Source organism: Malaclemys terrapin, chromosome 7 (assembly GCF_027887155.1).
Source record: "Malaclemys terrapin pileata isolate rMalTer1 chromosome 7, rMalTer1.hap1, whole genome shotgun sequence".
In the NCBI taxonomy this organism is placed as follows: domain Eukaryota; kingdom Metazoa; phylum Chordata; order Testudines; family Emydidae; genus Malaclemys; species Malaclemys terrapin.
The window spans coordinates 104,382,675-104,403,638 of NC_071511.1; the positions used below are offsets into that span (position 1 = coordinate 104,382,675).

Below are 20,964 nucleotides of genomic sequence, written 5' to 3' on the forward strand. Positions count from 1 at the left end.
TTGTGGATGCCTCTATGAAAACCCAGTCTTCCACGTGTAGAGTGCATACAGTAGCAAGAATATATTTATTTCTCATTTATTCATTCAAACATTTTATGCACCAGCACAGTTCCATTGTGAAATTTTCAAGAGATTACCAGGATGACTCAGCCCCAGAGTCGTACACTGCATAGTTCTGTAACATACACACACACCAGAATAGTTTAATTGTGTCATACTTAGATGTCAGAAATGGAAGTGAGTCAAAGTGATGAGGGAATAAACGGTCCAAATTCATGATCTGCAATGGCAATAAAAGTTCCTTCTCAGGGAATGGAAGATAGAAGTAAATCCTAAACAAGTGGCAATCCCAAGGAAACCTGATATATTTATGGCATCTTGTACATACAGTAGAACAAACAATTTCTGTTATAGGACCAACAAAAAGATTTCTAGCACATGTGGCAGATCTAACCATTTTGCTAGAATGTGGAAATAGAGATTCATTGCAACTGAGAAACAGAAACACGGATCTGTCAGAGGCCTCACAGTGTAAAATAAAAATCCATGCTCACTGCAGAGTCTTCCAGTGAGAGTGAACATACATGCACACAACTGACAAAGCAAAATGCTGTTGCAAATCGATCCAATTGAGATGTTCATTGAAGCAGGAGTCTCAGTGATTCTTAATGACATACACTAGTAAAGCTAGCAAAGGCACACTTTAACTGCTAATAGAAACAAAAACAATTATAAGCACCACTTATGTGGTACTAGAGAGGAGTGAACCCATATAGCACCCCATTTAATTAGCTGATATTCTTGGAAACATAGGAATTGCCACACTGAATCAGACCCAAGGTCCATATAGTCCAGCATTCTGTCTCTGACAGTAGCCAACACCAGATGTTTAAGAGGAAGGTGCAAGAACACCACAGTACATGGATGTATAGTGTAAACTGCCCCCATATTAGGTCTAAACCTGGTCTCTAAAAGTTAGACATTGACATAAACCCATATGAATAAGGTTTAAAATCCTTTCCAAGATTTTTGTTATAATAAAATCATGATATTCTTGTGCTCCACATAAATGTTCAATCTCTTTTTTGAATCTCGCAAAGTTCTTGGCCTCAATCATCTGGGTAAAGAAATGCCTTCTCTGCAATAAGACTAGTTCATCCTTTAAACTTTATGAAACTTAGTAAAAAGTTTAAACAAACAAAAAGGATTCTCCAAACTATTTCAAACAATTTGAAGGCACAGAACATCTTTAGAACTAGTCAAACCAATTTTAACCCAGTGGCACTGGCTGCCCTTAAGTTAATCACAAATATAATCTTCTACAGATATCTAGTAAAGTTAAAGAAAGAACTAGAGCAACTAGAGTTCAAGCCCAAAGTGATGGTTATATATGGTTGGTTACGTAGGGGCATGTAATTGCCAAATGGAGCAATATATAAGATAAATATAGCTGACTGATTTAAATAGAGCCAACATTTTTTTCAGAGTTGAATTTGATCATACACTTACTATGAAATTCAACTACTTCCTGACTCCCGTCACACTACTGCATTTTCAATGCACACTGGACTTCTGCAAGTGCAAATAGCTAAATTACATAACAGTAATACTTGACTGTATTAAGGCTCTGACCATGCCAAGTGTGAACCACTTATTTTAGAAGCTGTGCAGATTGCGATTGACATGCAGTTAACAAGGGAAAATTATAGAGTTGTAATTCTGCTTCTCTGAAGATATCCTTCCAACAGGATTCAGACTTATGAGTTTCAGTTCCCTAACACAAGACAGGAAAAACTGCCAAGCTTTTGAAGTTTTTTGGTCCCTAAAGGTAGCAGTAGAAAGTTTGAGTGTGAGCCTAGCATCATGTTTTGAAAACTGAGTGCCAAAATGCCAGAGCACTAAAAAGAGGCACTGCAACACCCAGGCAATCACTAGCATGCCAAAAAATAAGGACCAAAGCACTAAAGACCAGGTACCAAAGCAGCCAAGTTAAACATTGAAGCACAAGTGCAAAGCACCCAACAAAACCAAAAACATTGTTAACAATCTGAACCTGCCTGGAAGGCAGAGATATGGTTTAAGGACACAAACTATACTGTATGGCTGTTTAGGATGAAAAGCCAGAACAGTAAGCAGAGAGGTGCAGCTCCTTTACTCACCACAGACAAGAAGGAGATCACTGGAAAGTTCCAAGAACATCAGTTAATCTCAGAGGACGGCACATGACCACCAGGGGGGTACTAGCTCTCCATCTGGCCCAGTACTATTGCCCTTTGGGACCAGAAATTTCAAGGGTCATGGGAATTCTGCCTGTCTGACACAAAAGGAGCTGAGACCCAGTAGTAAGGATCACTGCAGACTGTCTCTTTCAAGACGTGTTTTACCGTCTCTGAAATCAGCCTCTCCCTGAATGTTTACTGAACATTACAATAGCAGTAATAATGTTAATTCACATCCAAAGGCCTCTGGGCATCTTAACATAATATAATAAAACATAATTATAAAGGGAATAATGGTATTATACCATCCAATGGTGGAAGAGAAACAATATAAACCCCTCCATTTCTCCCTTTCCCTACACATAAAGTACATAATCAACAGACACACATGCCCAAATTGGGATGGAAACAGAAGAGTCTTCCCCTGAAAGTGAGACATCTTCCAAACTGTTTTTAAAGATTTCAGTGGTAGCTGTGTTAGTCTGTATCAGCAAAAAAAAAAAAAGAACAAGGAATCCTTGTGGCACCTTAGAGACTAACAAATTTATTTGTGCATAAGCTTTCATGGGCTAGAACCCACTTCATCAGATGTATGAAGTAAAAAATACAGGAGTAGGTATAAATACATGAAAGGATGGGGGTGCTTTACGAAGTGGTAGGTCAGTCTAACAAGATAAATCAATTAACAGCAGGATACCAAGTGAGGAAAAATAACTTTTGAAGTGGTAAGAGTGCCCATTACAGACAGTTGACAAGAAGGTGTGAATAATAGTTGGGAGAAATTAGTATTGGGGAAATTAAGTTTAGGTTTTGTAATTCAGGCCTAATCTGATCTAGTTTGCAAATTAATTCCAGTTCTACAGCTTCACGTTGGAGTCTGTTTTTGAAGGTTTTTTGTTGAAGAATTGCCACTTTGAAGTCTGTTATTGAGTGACCAGAGAGATTGAAGTGTTCTCCTACTGGCTTTTGAATGTTATGATTCCTGTTGTCAGATTTGTGTCCATTTATTCTTTTGTGAAGAGACTGTCTGGTCTGGCCTACATGTCAGAGGGGCATTGCTGGCACATGATGGCATATATCACATTGGTAGATGTGCAGGTGAACAAGCCCCGGATGGTGTGGCTGATGTGGTTAGGTCCTATGATGGTGTCCCTTGAATAGATATGTGGACAGAGTTGGCACCGGGGTTTGTAGTAGGGTTTGGTTCCTGGGTTGGTGTTTTTGTTGTGTGGTGTGTAGTTGCTGGTGAGTATTTGCTTTAGGTTGGGGGGCTGTCTGTAAGCAAGGACTGGCCTGTCTCCCAAGGTCTGTGAGAGTGAGGGATCATCCTTCAGGATAAGTTGTAGATCCTTGATGATGTGCTGGAGAGGTTTTAGTTGGGAGCTGTAGGTGACGGCTAGTGGCATTCTGTTACCTTCTTTGTTGGGCCTGTCTTGTAATAGGTGACTTCTCGGTACCCTTCTGGCTCTGTCAATCTGTTTCTTCACTTCACCAGGTGGGTATTGCAGTTTTAAGAATACTTGATAGATATTCTGTAGGTGTTTGTCTCTGTCTGAGGGATCGGAGCAAATGCGGTTGTATCTTAGAGCTTGGCTGTAGACAATGGATCGTGTGACGTGGTCTGGATGAAAGCTGGAGGCATGTTGGTAAGTATAGCGGTCAGTAGGTTTCCGGTATAGGGTGGTTTTTATGTGATCATCACTTATTATCACAGTAACGTCTAGGAAGTGGACCTCTTGTGTGGACTGGTCCAAGCTGAGGTTGATGGTAGGGTGGAAATCATTGAAATCTTGGTGGAATTCCTCAAGGGCCTCCTTCCCATGGGTCCAGCTGATGAAGATGTCATCAATATAGCGCAAGTAGAGTAGAGGCATAAGGGGACGAGAGCTGAGGAAGTGTTGTTCTAAGTCAGTCATAAAAATGTTGGCATATTGAGGGTTCATGCGGCTTTCCATAGTAGTTCCGCTGACTTGAAGGTATAAATTGTGTAAATATTTTCTGTATCTTGCATAGCAGAAGTCATTAAACCAAACAATGGACTAACACACTTAACAGTAAAGAACTTGCCTTATTTGCTGAGTATCTAAGGTTCTAATAAGAAAAAATGGCTCCACACTGGCCCTAGGCCAATTGAGAGTAGAAAGATTTATGAAAACTCTCAAGAAAATGTTTCAAACAGCTGTAATAGAAAGGAAATCCATGAAACATCTGAATCACAGAATTATTATCCTGCCACTCCATACAGTATTACCAGGGTCCCTCCAGCAACTACATTATTTAATAGACCATTTAATAGTCTATTACAAATCCAGTTGTCTTCATTACAGCAAACAGACAAATGCACAGATAATGGAGCTATTCTGTGAGTAGAACAACTGTTTGGAACAAAAAGGTGAAATGACACACTGATAAACAGAGAAGTAACATAACTGGCAATAGTGAGACTGCATAATACTGGCCTAAAAGGTACAGTCAGACAACATTTCAGACACCAAACAGCTTAATTCTTATATTTCTTGGAGAGAAAGAAAAAACAAATAAATCACTGAATACAAGGCATAAAAAACCATGTGGCACTAATTACCCAAAATATATCACATTTTAACATGCTTGCCCAGATGTTGAACATTTTTTAGGATGAGTCAAGACTGACTATTTCTTCAGGAGAACCCTAACATCTGTAAATAATCAAGATTGAGACTAGGCCTGGTATTTCACACTCTGCTTACAGAATATGTTGACTTAAATATTTGTAGGGTCATGACTAATTTCCAAATGGACTGAGAAATGATGAGCAAGGGTCCAATCCAGTGAGGTACTAAATACCTACAAGGTTCTAAGTGCCTAGGAAAAGCAGGTGCTGAGGAACTCACGGGAGGTACTTAGAACCTTACAGGATCAGGCCTCAAGATTGCAAAGCAAATGCTTCTGGAACAGATTGAGTTTAGATAGCTGTCATGGCACCTTAATCTGTGATCCTGTCCAGATGTCACTAGCTAAACCGTGTTGGGCTAGGACAGTACTTGTATGGAGATTTCAGAATAAAACCAATGCTAAGTGGGGTGGATAATTCAGTAGATGATACTTCCCTCTGAGGCAGTGTGGAAACAATACCCAAAATAGGGCTAGATAGTTATTTAATAACCAGCCTTGAGTAAAGGGCAGCATATAGCTGCTCCAGGAGAAGGCGAGAGACACTGGTCCTCTGAGGGAATGTTTACACTACAGTAAAATACTGGGTCAGCTGACATGAGCCCAAATGTCTACATTGCAATTTTATAGCCCTGCATTCTGAACCCGAATAAGCTGGGGCAGCCGGAGATGTTTTATTCCAATGAGCTTTGAGCTTGAGGTGTAATTTCCAGCTCAAGCATATGTACATGGGCTAGTTTTGATTCTGCTAGCATGCTAAAAATAAAAGCATAGCCACAATGGTGGCAAGTGGCAGGATTGTTTCGCCACTGTGGTGTCCCAGGGGGGATTGTATTTGGGGTGACTAATCCATCCCACCACCCACTATGCTGCAGCTACATTTTTATTTTTAACATGCTAACTCAATCAAAACTAGCACGTGCATCCATCTACCGAATCTAGAAAATGGACCTAGAGCTCAAAGTGTAACTGTACGTTAAGAGTCACGATACATCATCTGTTCCCCCTAGTTTCACTAAAATAAGATTATATTTCAATGAAAATTGGGCCCACTTTCAGGAAACTTACAAAATGTTGCATATTTTCACAACAAAATTTCAAGTTTGCAAACATATGGAAGTTCAGGGAAATTTGGAAACAAAATTTTAACAAATCTTTACAAAAGTTTTTCTCAAGAACTTTAAGCATGAATAGTCCCAATGAAATTAATGAGATTTTAAGTCATGTCACACAGACCCTCAGTGAATCAGTGCCCAACTCACACCAGGAGTTCAACTATACAGACTCAAAAAAAGTCATAAAAACCTCTAAAAATGGCCTAAAATAGCTTTTCAATAGCTGACAACATTACAACTTTAAAACCAGATATCTTGGGCCTTTCCACATCTAGAAATGAGTACTGAATCCAGTTAGGAAGGAATCCTCCCTTCCCAGTGATACAAAGCTCCCATGCCAAACCCTGCAGCACTTTGGCGTTTAAGTTCATGACTGACACAGGTATGAGTCTAGCCCCTCTTGGGCCTCAGGCAGGTGGGAATTACATATTTGGGAGGAGCAGAAGGATTTTTTTTTAAATGGCAGCTGTTTGAAAGAGCTCAGGGGGTTGTAACATTAGAACAAGACCACTAAAGTCAATGATCCAAGTTTTCCTCTCACTTATGCTGGGGTAAGCTGGGGCTGGATGCAATGCATCCGAGGATGCTGAGGGAGTTGGCTGATGTGATTGAAGAGCCATTGGCCATTATCTCTGAAAACTCGTGGCAATCAGGGGAGGTCCCAGACGATTGGAAAAAGGCAAATAGAGTGCCCATCTTTTTAAAAGGGAAGAAGGAGAATCTGGGGAATTACAGACCAGTCAGCCTCACCTCAGTCCCCAGAAAAATCATGGAGCAGGTCCTCAAGGAATCCATTTTGAAGCACTTGGAGGAGAGGAAGGTGATCAGGAACAGTCAACGTGGATTCACCAAGGGCAAGTCATGCCTGACCAACCTGATTGCCTTCTATGATGAGATAACTGGCTCTGTGGATATAGGGAAAGCGGTGGACGTGATATACCTTGACTTTAGCAAAGCTTTTGATATGGTCTCCCACAGTAGTTTAACTGCCAGCAAGTTAAAAAAGTATGGATTGGATGAATGGACTATAAGGTGGATAGAAAGCTGGCTAGATCATCGGGTTCCAACGGGTAGTGATCAACAACTCGATGTCTAGTTGGCAGATGGTATCAAGCGGAGTGCCCTCAGGATCAGTCCTGGGGCCAGTTTTGTTCAACATTTTCATTAATGAGCTGGATGATGGGATGGACTGCACCCTCAGCAAATTCGCGATGACACTAAGCTGGGGGGAGAGGTAGATATGCTGGAGGGTAGGGATAGGGTCCAGAGTGTCCTAGACAAATTGGAGGAATGGGCCAAAAGAAATCTGATGAGGTTCAACAAGGACAAGTGCAGAGTCCTGCACTTAGGACGGAAGAATCCCATGTATTGCTACAGGCTGGGGACTGACTGGCTAAGCGGCAATTCTGCAGAAAAGGACCTGGGGATTATAGTGGATGAGAAGCTGGATATAAGTCAATCGTGTGCTCTTGTTGCCAAGAAGGCTAACGGCATATTGGACTGCATTTGTAGGACTGTTGCCAGCAGGTTGAGGGATGTGATTATTCCCCTCTATTCAGCACTGGTGAGGCCACATCTGGAGTATTTCATCCAGTTTTGGGCCTCCCCACTCCAGAAAGGATGTGAACAAATTGGAGAGAATCCAGTGGAGGGCAACGAAAATGATTAGGGGGCTGGGGCACATGACTTATGAGGAGAGGCTGAGGAACTAGGCTTATTTAGTCTGCAGAAGAGAAGAGTGAGGGGGGATTTGATAGCAGCCTTCAACTACCTGAAAGGGGGTTCCAAAGAGGATGGAGCTCAGTTGTTCTCAATAGTGGCAGATGACAGAACAAGGAGCAATGGTCTCAAGTTGCAGTGGGGGAGGTTTAGGTTGGATATTAGGAAAAACTATTTCACTAGGAGGGTGGTGACACACTGGAATGGGTTACCTAGGGAGGTGGTGGCATCTCCATTCTTAACGGTTTTTAAGGCCTGGCTTGATAAAGCCGTCTGGGATGATTTAGTTGGGGTTGGTCCTTCTTTGAGCAGGGGGCTGGACTAGATGACGTCCTGAGGTCTCTTCCAACCCTAATCTTCTCTGATTCTATGAAGTCAGAACTTTAGTAATTCCAATTACTTCAATAGAACTACATGTGGTAGTAGTAAAGTGCTATACTCAACAATAAGCATTTACTGCACTGGATCTTAAGTAAACAATTTACACATTTTGATTCCCCATGCACTTCAGGTCAACTGGAACAAAATACATGGACACCAGCTCAGCCCATGTGCAAACAATTGGAGAGATAATTAACCTTTTAATTACATGCTATTATATAGTACCATGCAAAACAATCTACTGTGCTCATGCTTACTAAGTAACATATCCAAAAACTTTCATTTCTAACGATGACTAAACTACTTGGAGGAAGAGTCAATCCACTTTTCACGTGCTCTTACCACAGCTGACACATACTTTGGCGTGAAACAAACAGGATTGTATTATTCATATTAAATATGCTAATATAATCTGAACAGAAAATTGGGATCACTAGGAAAAATAAATTCATATGTGAAAATTTTAGCAGAGCCATCATTAATACAGATCAGAATGTTTAATGTAAAGTGTGTGCTTGCAGTGGTCTTAAATGCAAGAAAAAAGCATGTCTTGGTAAATTAGTTCTCAGGAGACCGAAGTTGAGAATGGAATAAGAGTATCTTCATTTTCAGCAAACATCAGTTCCTTTTCATGGTAATATTAAACAATCCTGTCAGTGAAAAATTTCTCAGGGAGTGTTCCATGACAAAAGTACATTTTCCTTTGGGTTTTTTTTTTTTTATGATGCCAATTAATCAATAGTTCAGCAATGTTTCACCCATTTAACTATGATCCTTTCCAGAGCATTAAGATAATGTATTAATCCATGGCAAAGTTCAAGGTAATTGTTCCAGTTGCATGTTATTGTCACCTGATGGAGAGTCATTTTTAAATATAACTTTTTTAAACTTTCATTTTGTTGTTAGCAGATAGGGTACTAATACAATCCAGTATGTAACAACAGTCTGTATAACACACAGGGATTTTTTTTAAATCACAGAAATAAAGTTTCACAATGAGCAATAATTATACATTCAAATTTAAGCAACGGAGCTAATAAAAAGTGGTATTTATGTTTACCTTTTAATATTCATTTTGTTGCATAAGGTTAAAATCACATTTTTGCATTCGGTGAGATTTAACAGCATAAAATATTGTGCAAATATAGATGTGTTCGTTTTATCCATTTCCCAGCCAAGACATTTTTCTTCTCTGTGAATTTTTTTGTTAAATAATCTGTTCCACACTGAGCCATGTAAAATTTGAATGTTCACATGTTCGCAGTGAAAATTTATCTTCTGCCTAATTATATTTTTAAAAAATTTTAATTTCAAAAATGAGATTTTTCACTGAAAGAAAATGGCAAAAAGAAATTCATTTTGCATGTGAAACTGGATCACTTTAAAAGCAAAAATTTCTGCTTCTGATGGTTTTGAATGTCATTGTGAATATTTCACATAGCTCTAGACAAGATACTTGAAGTAACCTAGTAGCAATGGTTGGTTTGGCGGTCAGATTCACAGCATATGTCACTGCATATTATTTACAACAACAAAAACAACAACATTTAAAATGCTTTCCCAATACACCAATTAACTACAGGGGGATCTCAGGCCTAAAATGTGTAAGGACCAGGAAAAGTGGCACAAAAGGAGATTATTTTCCAATCCCTCTGCTAAAGAAAGGGGAAGGGCAAGTAGAAATCAGCAACATATGCTTTTATGTGACATGCAGTGGCACATAAGGCCTGATCCTGCATTCCCTAAAATTCCCACTGACTTCCTCCAAGTGCACAGTAGATCTGCAGGCTCATGCTACAAAAACTGTATTGGTTGTAGATTTTGAGTACTTCCAATTACTGGAGTTTTCAGTCCTCATCCTGCAATGTTTAACTTTAAGCATGCAAGCAGTTCTGTTGACTTCAATGAATTACTTACATGCTTAAAAGTTTGTGCGTAAATATTGGCAAGATCAGGGCCTGAAGATAGCCCACTGTAAAGACAGGTGCTATTTGTATACATAGATCCAGGTTTGGGTGTCAAACACCACCAACCATTCAGGTATATTCAGATCTGGGAATCTGGCAAGGACCCAATTATATATATGTGTGAGCACAACATCTAGCCTTTGTTACCTCAGCGGTATTATTGTTATCTTAAATAATGCAAAAATGGGGGGATGGTGTTTGTAGTTTTGGTTTTTCTTTGTTTGTTTTGTTTCTACATAAAATGAGTATTAAAGGGTAAATGCCACCTCTTAGCAGGACAATAGCTTAAATTGCAATTGTAAATTATCAGCAAGCCACTATTGAGAAAATAATACTTTCATAATTGTTTTCCTGATTCCCTCTCTTGACATTATGCTATGCAGGCCATTATTACACACAGAGCTCCACTAGCACTTTATCTGTTTTACAAATAAGTGAACATCTAGAAAAAGTGTCTTAAAACAACCCACACAGCCAGATGACAAGAAGTTATCTTCAGCTTGTACCTCTAATAGGTTTTCCTTGTAATAGATTGCCTCAGTCCGAAGTGTCCCTCCCTACCTTCTCACAAATCAATTTCACAGAAGGAGTGAGTCAGGCCCTCTAGCTGATGTTGATTCCCAGACAGGCAACAGGAAACCTAGTGAATCACCCTAAGTTTCCGTGGCTTAAGCTCCCGCAGCTTTACGTAAAGGGTCATTGAATCTCAACAAGTTTCAGTTTGTCCGACAGCCCAAAACATGAGTTTTGCCTGGTTTATAAGTTTCACAATTCACAGCTCTAGATTAGATGTTCTCTCAGAGATCCTTTAAAATGACTTATCTGTCTTGACTAGAGGATAAAATGTTTTGTTTAACAGTATAGCACATCCTGTAAAGATGAGCCTGTAAATTTAGTTAGCCAGAGAGAGTGAGAGAGACATTATTCCCACCTACAACAGGAGGGAGGGATCTGAAGTCAGAGAGATGACTACAAAGCCTCATTTGCACCATTACCGCTAATTCTTTAAAATGTCACAATCTAATAAGGCTTGAGAGATCAATTCACTCAATTCAGTGTCTCAGGAACTCTTATTAGACATAAGGGTGGTTAAGAGGTAATGGGAACAAGAGCAGAGTAAGATGGCAAGGAATTATGTTTGTGAGCAAAATTCCTCAGCACCCAGCAACATCTGAATGAACCAAGCAAGTCGGTTCTGAAGCTGGCACGGACAGTACGTATCCAGGATGCAGATACCAGATAACAGAGTCTAAACAACACTCAGCACTTAAACAGAACATTTTCTTAGCAATTTGAAGGGAGATTGCCTGAGATTACAACTGGGGATTTCGTTTTAACTGGTTGTATAAAACTCCTCTCTTCAACTAACAAAATACCTTCAAAAGATGGGCTTTATTTTTTTTAAAAAAAGGTGTCAATACCACCTCATGGCTAAATGGACTTTCTTATCTGGTCTGTGAAATAAACTTAAAACCTTTTAGCATTTATTCATCCTAGCTGTAATCCAAAAAGTGCTACCTTGTTTCTTTAACATGTGGGACTCATCTCTTTTTGAATGACCCACTGGTCTACAGAAAATGCATGCTGAGGTGCAGATGTGCAGTGTCACACAGACTTAATGGGATGCAAAGGGAACAAATAAAAAGGTATGTGTTAACAATTAAGGGGGTAAGTGCATACAGTTCAAAAGGTGGAGGATTTATATTGTAAATGGATGAAAATCTAGTAAAGTGGTGCAATCATGAGCAAACAGGCCTGACTTTCTCACTTATGCATGCGTATTAAGCTTGGCCCAACTTGCCTGCTCAGGATAATGGGCTGCAATAGGAATGAAAACAGCTCAAGATGTGCAAAATCTACTTAATACATGTGAAATTTAAGTTATTGTCATTTGTGCTGTTTGTGGTGCACATCTCTAGATGAGGTAGCTGTTGATAATTAAAAATTAAATATTAGGAGATGCAAGAAAACATTCATTGAGGAATCAATTTCTCATCATGATAAAAACAAAGAAACCTTTTCAAAAAATGATTAGTTAATACAACTTTGACTTTACAGCAAACGTGTATCTTTACCCCAAACACTCCAAGAAAAGCTATATCAACAAATAAATCTTTAATAATAAACACAATATTCAAAACCAGAATGCAAATTATATTTAAGAATAATTTTGTATTAGAATTTGTACTAGTAATTCATTACATTCTTAATCTGAAAAATCCTGAAGTAGCACAACTACTTTAGAATTATCATTGATAATTACATTGAATTACTGAATTCTTTTGTATGAATGGTATAGTAGACTTAGAGATAGGACTCTTTGTAAACCTCCTGAGTGTTTGCATGAAGTTTAATTCATTTTGTATCTCCTTTAGTTTGCAAATGTGGTGTTTCAGTATTCAAGTGCCACACAGAGTATATGCCCAGCTCTGTTAAATTAATGGATTGCATATATATTGTCATCCAGTATATCCAATGTCATGTAGTCACCAGTGAGGTCATCCAGTTACTATTAATTATTAAAATGTAGTGAGTGCTGACAGTGTGCTTAGCACTCTATAGATGGCCTGTGTCACTTTAAGTCCTTGTTCTGTAACAGCTCATCATCTCCACTGGGAAGGAAATGCCACATGCAGAGTTACACACTGAAGGTTGGTGGGGAGCAGTGAGTAACTAGTGGTAGAGAGGAATAACTGAGGAACTATGATGAAGACAGGTAAAATCTCAGTCCTAACATTAGGATCTCATTTACCTTGCCCCAGGAGATGAGAGTTCCCTGGGCACATAAACATCAGGATGGTTGATTAATGAGATTAGTATCTAGGCATTTAATTACATTCTTTTTTAAAAGGTTGTTGCTTCTTTTACAAAAATGTTTTAGCAAACAAGTTCGCTAAAGAACTTTTATTGGAAAATGTGGTCCTTGGGCTCCATCCTGGGCTACCCAGGAATACCCCCATCTTTTGTATCATCAGCTGATGACTCTAGTTCCCTGGGTAGTACATGTCCGGTAAATTTTCCAAGAGCTGATCATTAGCAATGTTTTGTATATTTTATTTTCTCATTCTCACTCTATACTGAGGTGTCAGTTTTAATTCATTGCCCACTGGAATTTTAGGAAGGAAAATTTAATCACATTCCTTTAAAAAATGATAGGAGTATGTTGGCACTGATTTTATTAGATATATGGTATGCTGAAGGTGAAGTTCTCTGATTCAATACAAATACATGTGAAACAAGACGACAAGAAAACAGCGCTGAGAACACATAGTAGTTATGAAGATAAGGAGGATGTTCTTTCTGTCACAGCAGGAGTATTACCAGACAAAAGAAAAGACAAAGTTCTGATTTTTCTATTGGTATTATAGGCCCACTGTTTTTTTTTTTATGTATCTACATTTTAAGTGTAACTCTGTTAATATTTTGGCCTGTGCAGTGAGAGTAGAGAATTTGAGCTGAGCAATTTAGAAGTTTTGCTGGCTCAAACTACAAAATGCAACTTTAATCCTGATTTATAGCCAAAAAAACCCCATTTTTAATCTTCTTACTTAAAGGCAGGAAAAGCAGATAAAGTAAAGTATATATTATAGCACGATCACCAAGCCATTTAGCCTAAATCATTTTTATATTAGATCTCCACAATATGATTACATAAAATTAAAATGTTCAAACGTTTCTTTTGTGTTGACAAAATGATTCTGGCAAAAGAAAATCCCACATTAAACCATAATAATTGATTTTTAAAAAAATTGTTTTAGTTCAGTATATATTTGCGACATTAAAATATGGGTATTGGCAATTCTCTATCTTATTTCAAATAAAAGTTAGAATTAATTTTATTTTAGCTCTAAGACTCTTGCTATGCTGTGTGGTTATCAGTTTTATGATCTGCATTGAACCCCTGCACCTTCTTTCAGAGGTAGTTCCTAGATAAAGGCATTTTACCCTTCAGTTTACTTCAGTCCAGTACAGTGAGTAAATAGTGAAGTTCCCATTCTCCCCTGTACAGGATTAGCTCACATGTGTTTCCTATTCATTTTTCCATCAGGCATGGAAGAGGAATGTCTCCTCACCTCAAATTCTACCAACTGCAGAAGTAAGACATCTGTAATCCATGGTTCCCACAAGATATGTGGATTTCAGGGATCTGCCACAGGTAAGGGATATCTCCACACTTGCCCCTTATCTCCATTGCTTACTGCTAGACCACATTGTCTCCTGATGACTACTGGAGAACATAACTCCTGTGGGAGCTATCCTTTGAGGTCTCCAACAAATCTAGCCACTCTCCAAAGTGCAGAGGTGGAAGCAGTGCAAATTAATGCAGCCTAAGTGTATTGATAAGGCTCTGTTAAATTCAGTCTCTCTATTAACTTGTGCTGTTTTCCCCTGAGGGCCCGTGTGGGAGAGAATCTGAAGAAGCTCAGACAGTTCCTCCACCCTGCCACCTCCAGAAGTAGACTTCAAACCCTGCAAATCTTAGAGAATTCCTCCTTTCAGAGGGTGCAGATTCCTCTCTATGCATGGACCTAGAGAGGAACATGGGGCTTTGAGGAGGATTTTTGAGGAGCGTGTTTCAAAGGTACAAATCGTTAATATGAAAAATCTCTCCCTTGGCCCTCAATGCATTGAGCGGGCTACACAGTAGAATGGCAAGCACATGACACAATTTACCTTGAAGCAGGCTTCAGAAATACCAAATGCTTTAAAAGATGGAAAAATTTAAAACATGTCTCTTTAAAAATACTTTAATCAGCCTCTTAAAAGTAGTCTGTGTCCCTTTAGCATTTTTGCACAGCAAGTCATAGAACACATAACCTTGTATTGGATCTTAAATATTTAAAGCATTCCAACAGTGCAATGCAAATCCAATGTTATTACAGCTAATCCAAGTGCCTTTATCAATATAAAGAATCCAATTATGACATCCTTAAATGTGTTAGAAATTTAAAAGCAAACTAATGCTGCATGCAGACCACTTCTTGAATTTCCATTCATAATCACAAATATGTTTGCTATTATATTCACTCATCATAAAGGCCAAGTATTTAAAAAATTGCTACAAACACACTGAAGACTACAGTATTTCTTAAGTAATATATGCAACAGCATAATATAGATGTTTCACTGGAAATGGTGCATAATAAATGATAGCATATTAATCTGGTTTGTCCTTTGAAAACACGTTGTTGTTTTTTTGACTAAAGAAGATGGATAGTCAGGATAAGATATTGGATAACTAAGCTTGGATATCATAGGACAAGGAAATATTTAACATCTTAGTGGTAATTTTTAATCAGAAGACCTGTACAAAAAAGAAACGAATATATAATAAAATGATTCCACAAGAGAAAAATGCACGTCTTCAGTTTCACCCATAACATTTTAAATGGATTTTGTCAGCTTGCCGTCTTACAAGGCTCGTTGATAGTAAATTAAATTTGGTCAGTTTATAAAGGTATTGCTTTCATGTTTTTCTCATAAGATCTTACATTCCTCTGAGGTTTGGAATCACCTTGCTTCTCCTAGCTTGTCTTCTGTCTTCTATTCTTCATTACACAACAGATGACCTATCAGATATTCTTCTTCTTCTCCAACAGATTTCCCGTTGCCAACCATCAATGAGAATAAAGCCTGCAACCCTTTTTATCTTCATTCTGCTGCTGTTTCCATCTTTTTTGCTTTTTTCTTTTTTTCCTCCTCCTAAAGATCATTTGCCAGCATTGCTTTCTCAGTTTTACCCAGTGGAACAACCAGTGTCTTCTGAACTGACAATTCTGACTTTTTGCTGCTTGTGATTTTTCTAAAGCATGACAACTACTTGCATGAAGACACAGTAAACCTTTTCAGATAAGGGGATCTGTAAAAAGAAAGGTCTTTCAAGGAACAGTAGTTGTTACTGCAGGAGCTGAATGAAACAAGTCTCTTATGTATTAATTTAATTTGGTCATATCTTTTCCATGGCAAGAGTAATTAGAATCATGATCTGTACTACAATATATGCAATTTTTTTCACTTTTTAAAAAATTACTGACCATCTTACCTACAGAATTTAAATACATCCTTTCCTGACAACATACAACTGCAAATTTTACCGTTCTTTGTCATATTTAATTTTGCACTGGATGATAAGTGTATTGTCATGTCACTCAGACTTACAAGTAAAGGCAGCTTTCGAAGAAGCAATATTAATAAATTACATGATTTTTATTTACATCTTCCAAATTATTAAGTATTCTTCTTCACCTTGAAGTGTATTTATTAGTCTATGGGGAGTTTTAGGAAGCCAGAGACCGGTAAAGACAACTGTCTGTTGTTCTTTAATAACTAGTCACAAAAAGGGGTGATAAAGAATCAGCAGCTTTTCCAAGCTGCCTGTCAGAAACAGGAACAGGATTTTAAACTACATAACCACTACATTAAATTGCTAGTCTAATCTAGGAGGCATAAACATGTGCCATATTCATGCCAGCTAGAGTAGACAACAAGCAACTCAATGTATTAGTTATGTAGCTTAAAACACCATCCTGATAAATGTGCTGGGCCAGTATCGTAGAGGTTCAGAGAAAGCCACTGCATTCTTGAGCTGGGACTCACCCACGAGCTGTTTCCACCACTATTTTCCCACCAGGGGATGTATCTGAATTAGCGTAACACATGCAGCAAATCTGCCCCATGCCACTCACTTTTCAGACTGGTTTGGCCTTCTGTGGGTCCCCTGACAGGATTGCATCTGCACTCTCCCCCCAGGCCCACTTTTTGCCACTGGGCGGTCTTACATCCTGTTTACCCTCTCTGCCTGTGTGGCGACACCAGGCTGTGTTGGAATACCTGGGAGACCTAAAGCATCGGTCTGTTTCCAGTGCCCTCCATAAGTAATCCCTTTTCAAGTCAATACTTCCAATTCCTGTTTCTTTTCTACCATGAAGAGCACTCAAATAATAATAAATACTTAAATTTTTAATAAAAAGCTTTACGTTGTTTTGATTTGCCAAAACAGGGAGAGATGGACTAAGATGGATGTCAAGATGGGAGGAGGGGTATGCCCCACACTAGGACACACCACAAAAAGACAACTTCACATGTAATAGCGATATCCTTCAAAGGCAGATGATGTTTGAGAGCAGATATCTACTAGCATAAGGTTCAAGGAGAAGGTTTAGAGTACAAACAGTTTAGGGCTTTAAAACCAAGATTGCTAACTAAAATCTATTTGCCAATGTATAGCAGCAAATGTTGAGAATGCAGGGTGAGTGCTATATGATCATGGTGAGCACAGGTTCACTCACTTGGTTTTGATTAAATGAAAAGAATAGCCATAACCTGGATAAGGGGTAGAGGGGCCCAGGGGCAATTGAATGGGGGAGATGGGCAAAGAGAGAAGAGCTAACTGTTTGACATTGTGATGCTCACCATTACCTAATAGAGAGAAAAAAGAGACTCTGACATGAAAGATGAAAATTACAGTGCCTGTGAACACTGAACAAAGAAACATACCCAATAATTTCCTCTTTGGCCTTTTTCTTGTACCAAAGTTCACACTTATCACCCGAACCGGCTCAGACCGACACTACAGCAATAGAGCAACTCCACTCTTTCAACTGTCCTGACTTGGAACTAAATCATTGACCGGATTCGACAATAAATGATTGGCCTTTTCCATAGCAATCATCAATGCAGTTCCCAAAATCGGTTCCTGTTCTCACAAGCATTCTAGGACAACAAAGAGTAATAGTTTAATTTTTCCAGTAAATACAGAGAATAAATGTATCCTAAATGGGGTTTAAAATGTCTATTCTTAAACATCAAGGTGGACTAAAGCTGCAAAAAATTCCACACATTCATCTGAACTTTCAGATGATTCACCACATTTTCTACTTTTGATATGTTCAACTTCCATAAATATTCTACAAGATGAGTTTACAGGCAGGAAGCTTCACAGAAATAACAAAGTTAATGTTACAAAATGTTTCCAGAAAGTCAAGTGTGAATTTGTAAATGTGACTATTCACGTTGGAATCCTGAATCTACGTGTTACACCAATCTCATCAGAGAATACAAGTATATCACATGATCTATGTGACCAATCATGTCAGCTTTAATAGCATAATGCACAGATATAATAGAATGATAAATATAAGCAGGAATTCTGAATTGCTAACAAATTATGGGCCAGCAGAACTACTGTGTTCCACATCATAATACGTAATACAATATGTGCGAATTACTTATGCTAAACAATCTGTTCCACCTTGCATTTTGCTGTGATGCTGGGAGTTCTTTTCTCAGACCTGAAGAGGAGCTCAGTGTGGCTCAAAAGCTTGTCTCTCTCACCAACAGAAGTTGGTCCAATAAAAACCCACCTGGTCTGGCTTTGGACAAGTCATTTAATCTCTCTGTTCCTCACCTGTAAAATTGGAATAATAAAACTTCCTTACCCCTCACCTTTCTCTGTCTTGTCTATTTAGATCAGGGGTTGGCAACCTGCAGCACACGTGCCAAAGGCGGCACGCGATCTGATTTTTAGTGGCACTCTGCTGTCAGCCGGGGTCCCGGCCACCGGCCCCGCTCAACCCGCCGCCGGCCTGGATGGACGGAACCCCGGGTTGGCAGCGGGCTGAGCAGCTCAGCCCGCTGCTAGTCTGGGGTTCCGTCTGCCGCCCGCGCTGCCGATCTGGAGTTCCATCCGCAGGCCCCTGTAAATGTAAAATGTATTACTGGCACGTGAAACCTTAAATTAATGAAGACTTGGCACACCACTTCTCAAAGGTTGCCGACCTCTGATTTAGATTATAAACTGTTTAGGGCAGGAACTTTCTTTTACTATGTATATATGTACGGCACCTGGCACAAAGTACAAGCTCAGTCAGGCACTATATATTACAAATACATAATGATCATTTCCTCTTCCCTATTTCAGGATTGAGGATTTTTTCCCTCCAAAACAAAACAAGAAAACAAAGTAAAATTCTAAATTGGGAAGCTTCAGAAGATATTCAATAATTCAAACCGAGGTTCCTTACAATCATATGTTTATATAGTTTAGCATTCATAATGGGAATTATGGGCCACTTACCCCATGCAATAGGTTTCTAAAACTTTATCTCCTACTCATGATAATAAATATTTTAACCAGACTAACCATTTCTCTGTACACAAACTGTGGACATAGGGCCTAATTTTCAACATTAGGCATGTGTAATACATGCACGCATTTGCACATGCCTGAATTATGCACCGATAACTGGCTTCGTGCCTGCACATATAGGGTACTTATCTAGGTGAGGCACATTCAAATGTAAGCATGCAATTCTGCAAGACTTACAAAATATAAAAACCCTAACAAGTCTTTAAAAGGGTTTCAAAGCATAACCTTGCAAATTAAATGTTACTTTGTCTACACAGATACTTCAAGGCCTATAAAAGTCTGCTCTAATTTGGCATAGCCATAACCAAGCTACATTAAAATGACTGCCACTGCTACGAGAGAAAGAGAGAGGAACGTTAAGCCTGGTAACTATTACCCTCTACTTTTTAATTACTTACAATGCTTATCTCACAGTTTTGAAACTTTAATCAATTAATGTTTATGAAGCACTTGGAGATCCTAGAATGAATAGCAAGTAGAATGGTACAAACAGAATGGAATGTAAGAGGAAAGTAATGATGTCAATGCTCAAATACCCATTAAAGCCACATTTTTATTTTAATTCTTACTTTAAACTTCTCCATTTCTAGATACAGAAAGCTTGTGCCTTGTACTAATTCACCTTACTGCTGCACCAGTTAAAACCATATGGCTGCAACATGAGACACAATCACTTGTATATAGGACCTTTGTTCTGTTTAGTCATGTTAACCAAAGGTTGTGATCAGCGATTAGCATTTTTCATTGATTCACTTCCACTGTTCATCTTATGGTCAAATATTCCCTTTCACCACGGAGTATTGCTTTGGCAGCTCTTTTCTGTTGATATAAACTCACTCATCTACCTCCTTCTGGGTTAACAGATCCCCTATAAAAGTTTACTATTCAAATCATAGTGATTTGAAAACTTTGCTTTCAGATAACAGGATTATACAACATATATTCATACTGGTTGTTTTAAAATATGTCCCAAAAGGCCTTAAGACAGAATTTAATTCTTCAGTAAATCAGTGAAAAGAGCCCTTCTCTCAAGAAAATTAAGGCCAAGTCTCCCATAGTCCCCCAGAAAAAAAAAATCAAAGAAAATACCTATTTACATCTTTGTGTTTGATCTCCCTTCAGTGGTGACTTCACTAACCTACCACTCCTTGGCTAAATCCCAACTCTTGTATTCCATCCTCATCCTCTTTGACCTCTAAGTCTTCTCTTGACACTGTTAATTACACCCTCTTAAAATCTTCTCCCCTATTGGCTTTCATGCTTCTGTCCTCACCTTTCAGAGGGGTAGCCGTGTTAGTCTGAATCTGTAAAAAGCAACAGAGGGTCCTGTGGCACCTTTGAGACTAACAGAAGTACTGGGAGCATAAGCTTTCGTGGGTAAGAACCTCACTTCTTCAGATGCAAGTAATGGAAATCTCCAGAGGCAGGTATATATCAGTGTGGAGATAACGAGGTTAGTTGGCTAATCCAACTACAGAAACAGTTTCTCCTTCCTTGGTGTTCACACCTCAACTGCTAGCAGAGCACCTCACCCTCCCTGATTGAACTAACCTCGTTATCTCCACACTGATATATACCTGCCTCTGGAGATTACTTGCATATGAAGAAGTGAGGTTCTTACCCACGAAATCTTATGCTCCCAGTACTTCTGTTAGTCTCAAAGGTGCCACAGGACGCTCTGTTGCTCTGTCCTCACCTTGTTCTCCTTTAGTCCTCTTTTGCTGATCCTTCAGTATCTCTTATAGTGAATCTTCTCCCTCCAC

General features: G+C 38.9%; 1 long non-coding RNA gene across 1 annotated transcript; it reads left to right on the plus strand.

The window, feature by feature from the left end:
* Positions 1 to 11,390: 11,390 nt before the first annotated feature.
* Positions 11,391 to 19,560, plus strand: LOC128841092 (uncharacterized). Its single transcript, XR_008445769.1, has 3 exons — positions 11,391 to 11,699; positions 14,102 to 14,209; positions 19,459 to 19,560. It is a non-coding gene; the product is annotated as an uncharacterized LOC128841092 (long non-coding RNA).
* Positions 19,561 to 20,964: the final 1,404 nt, after the last annotated feature.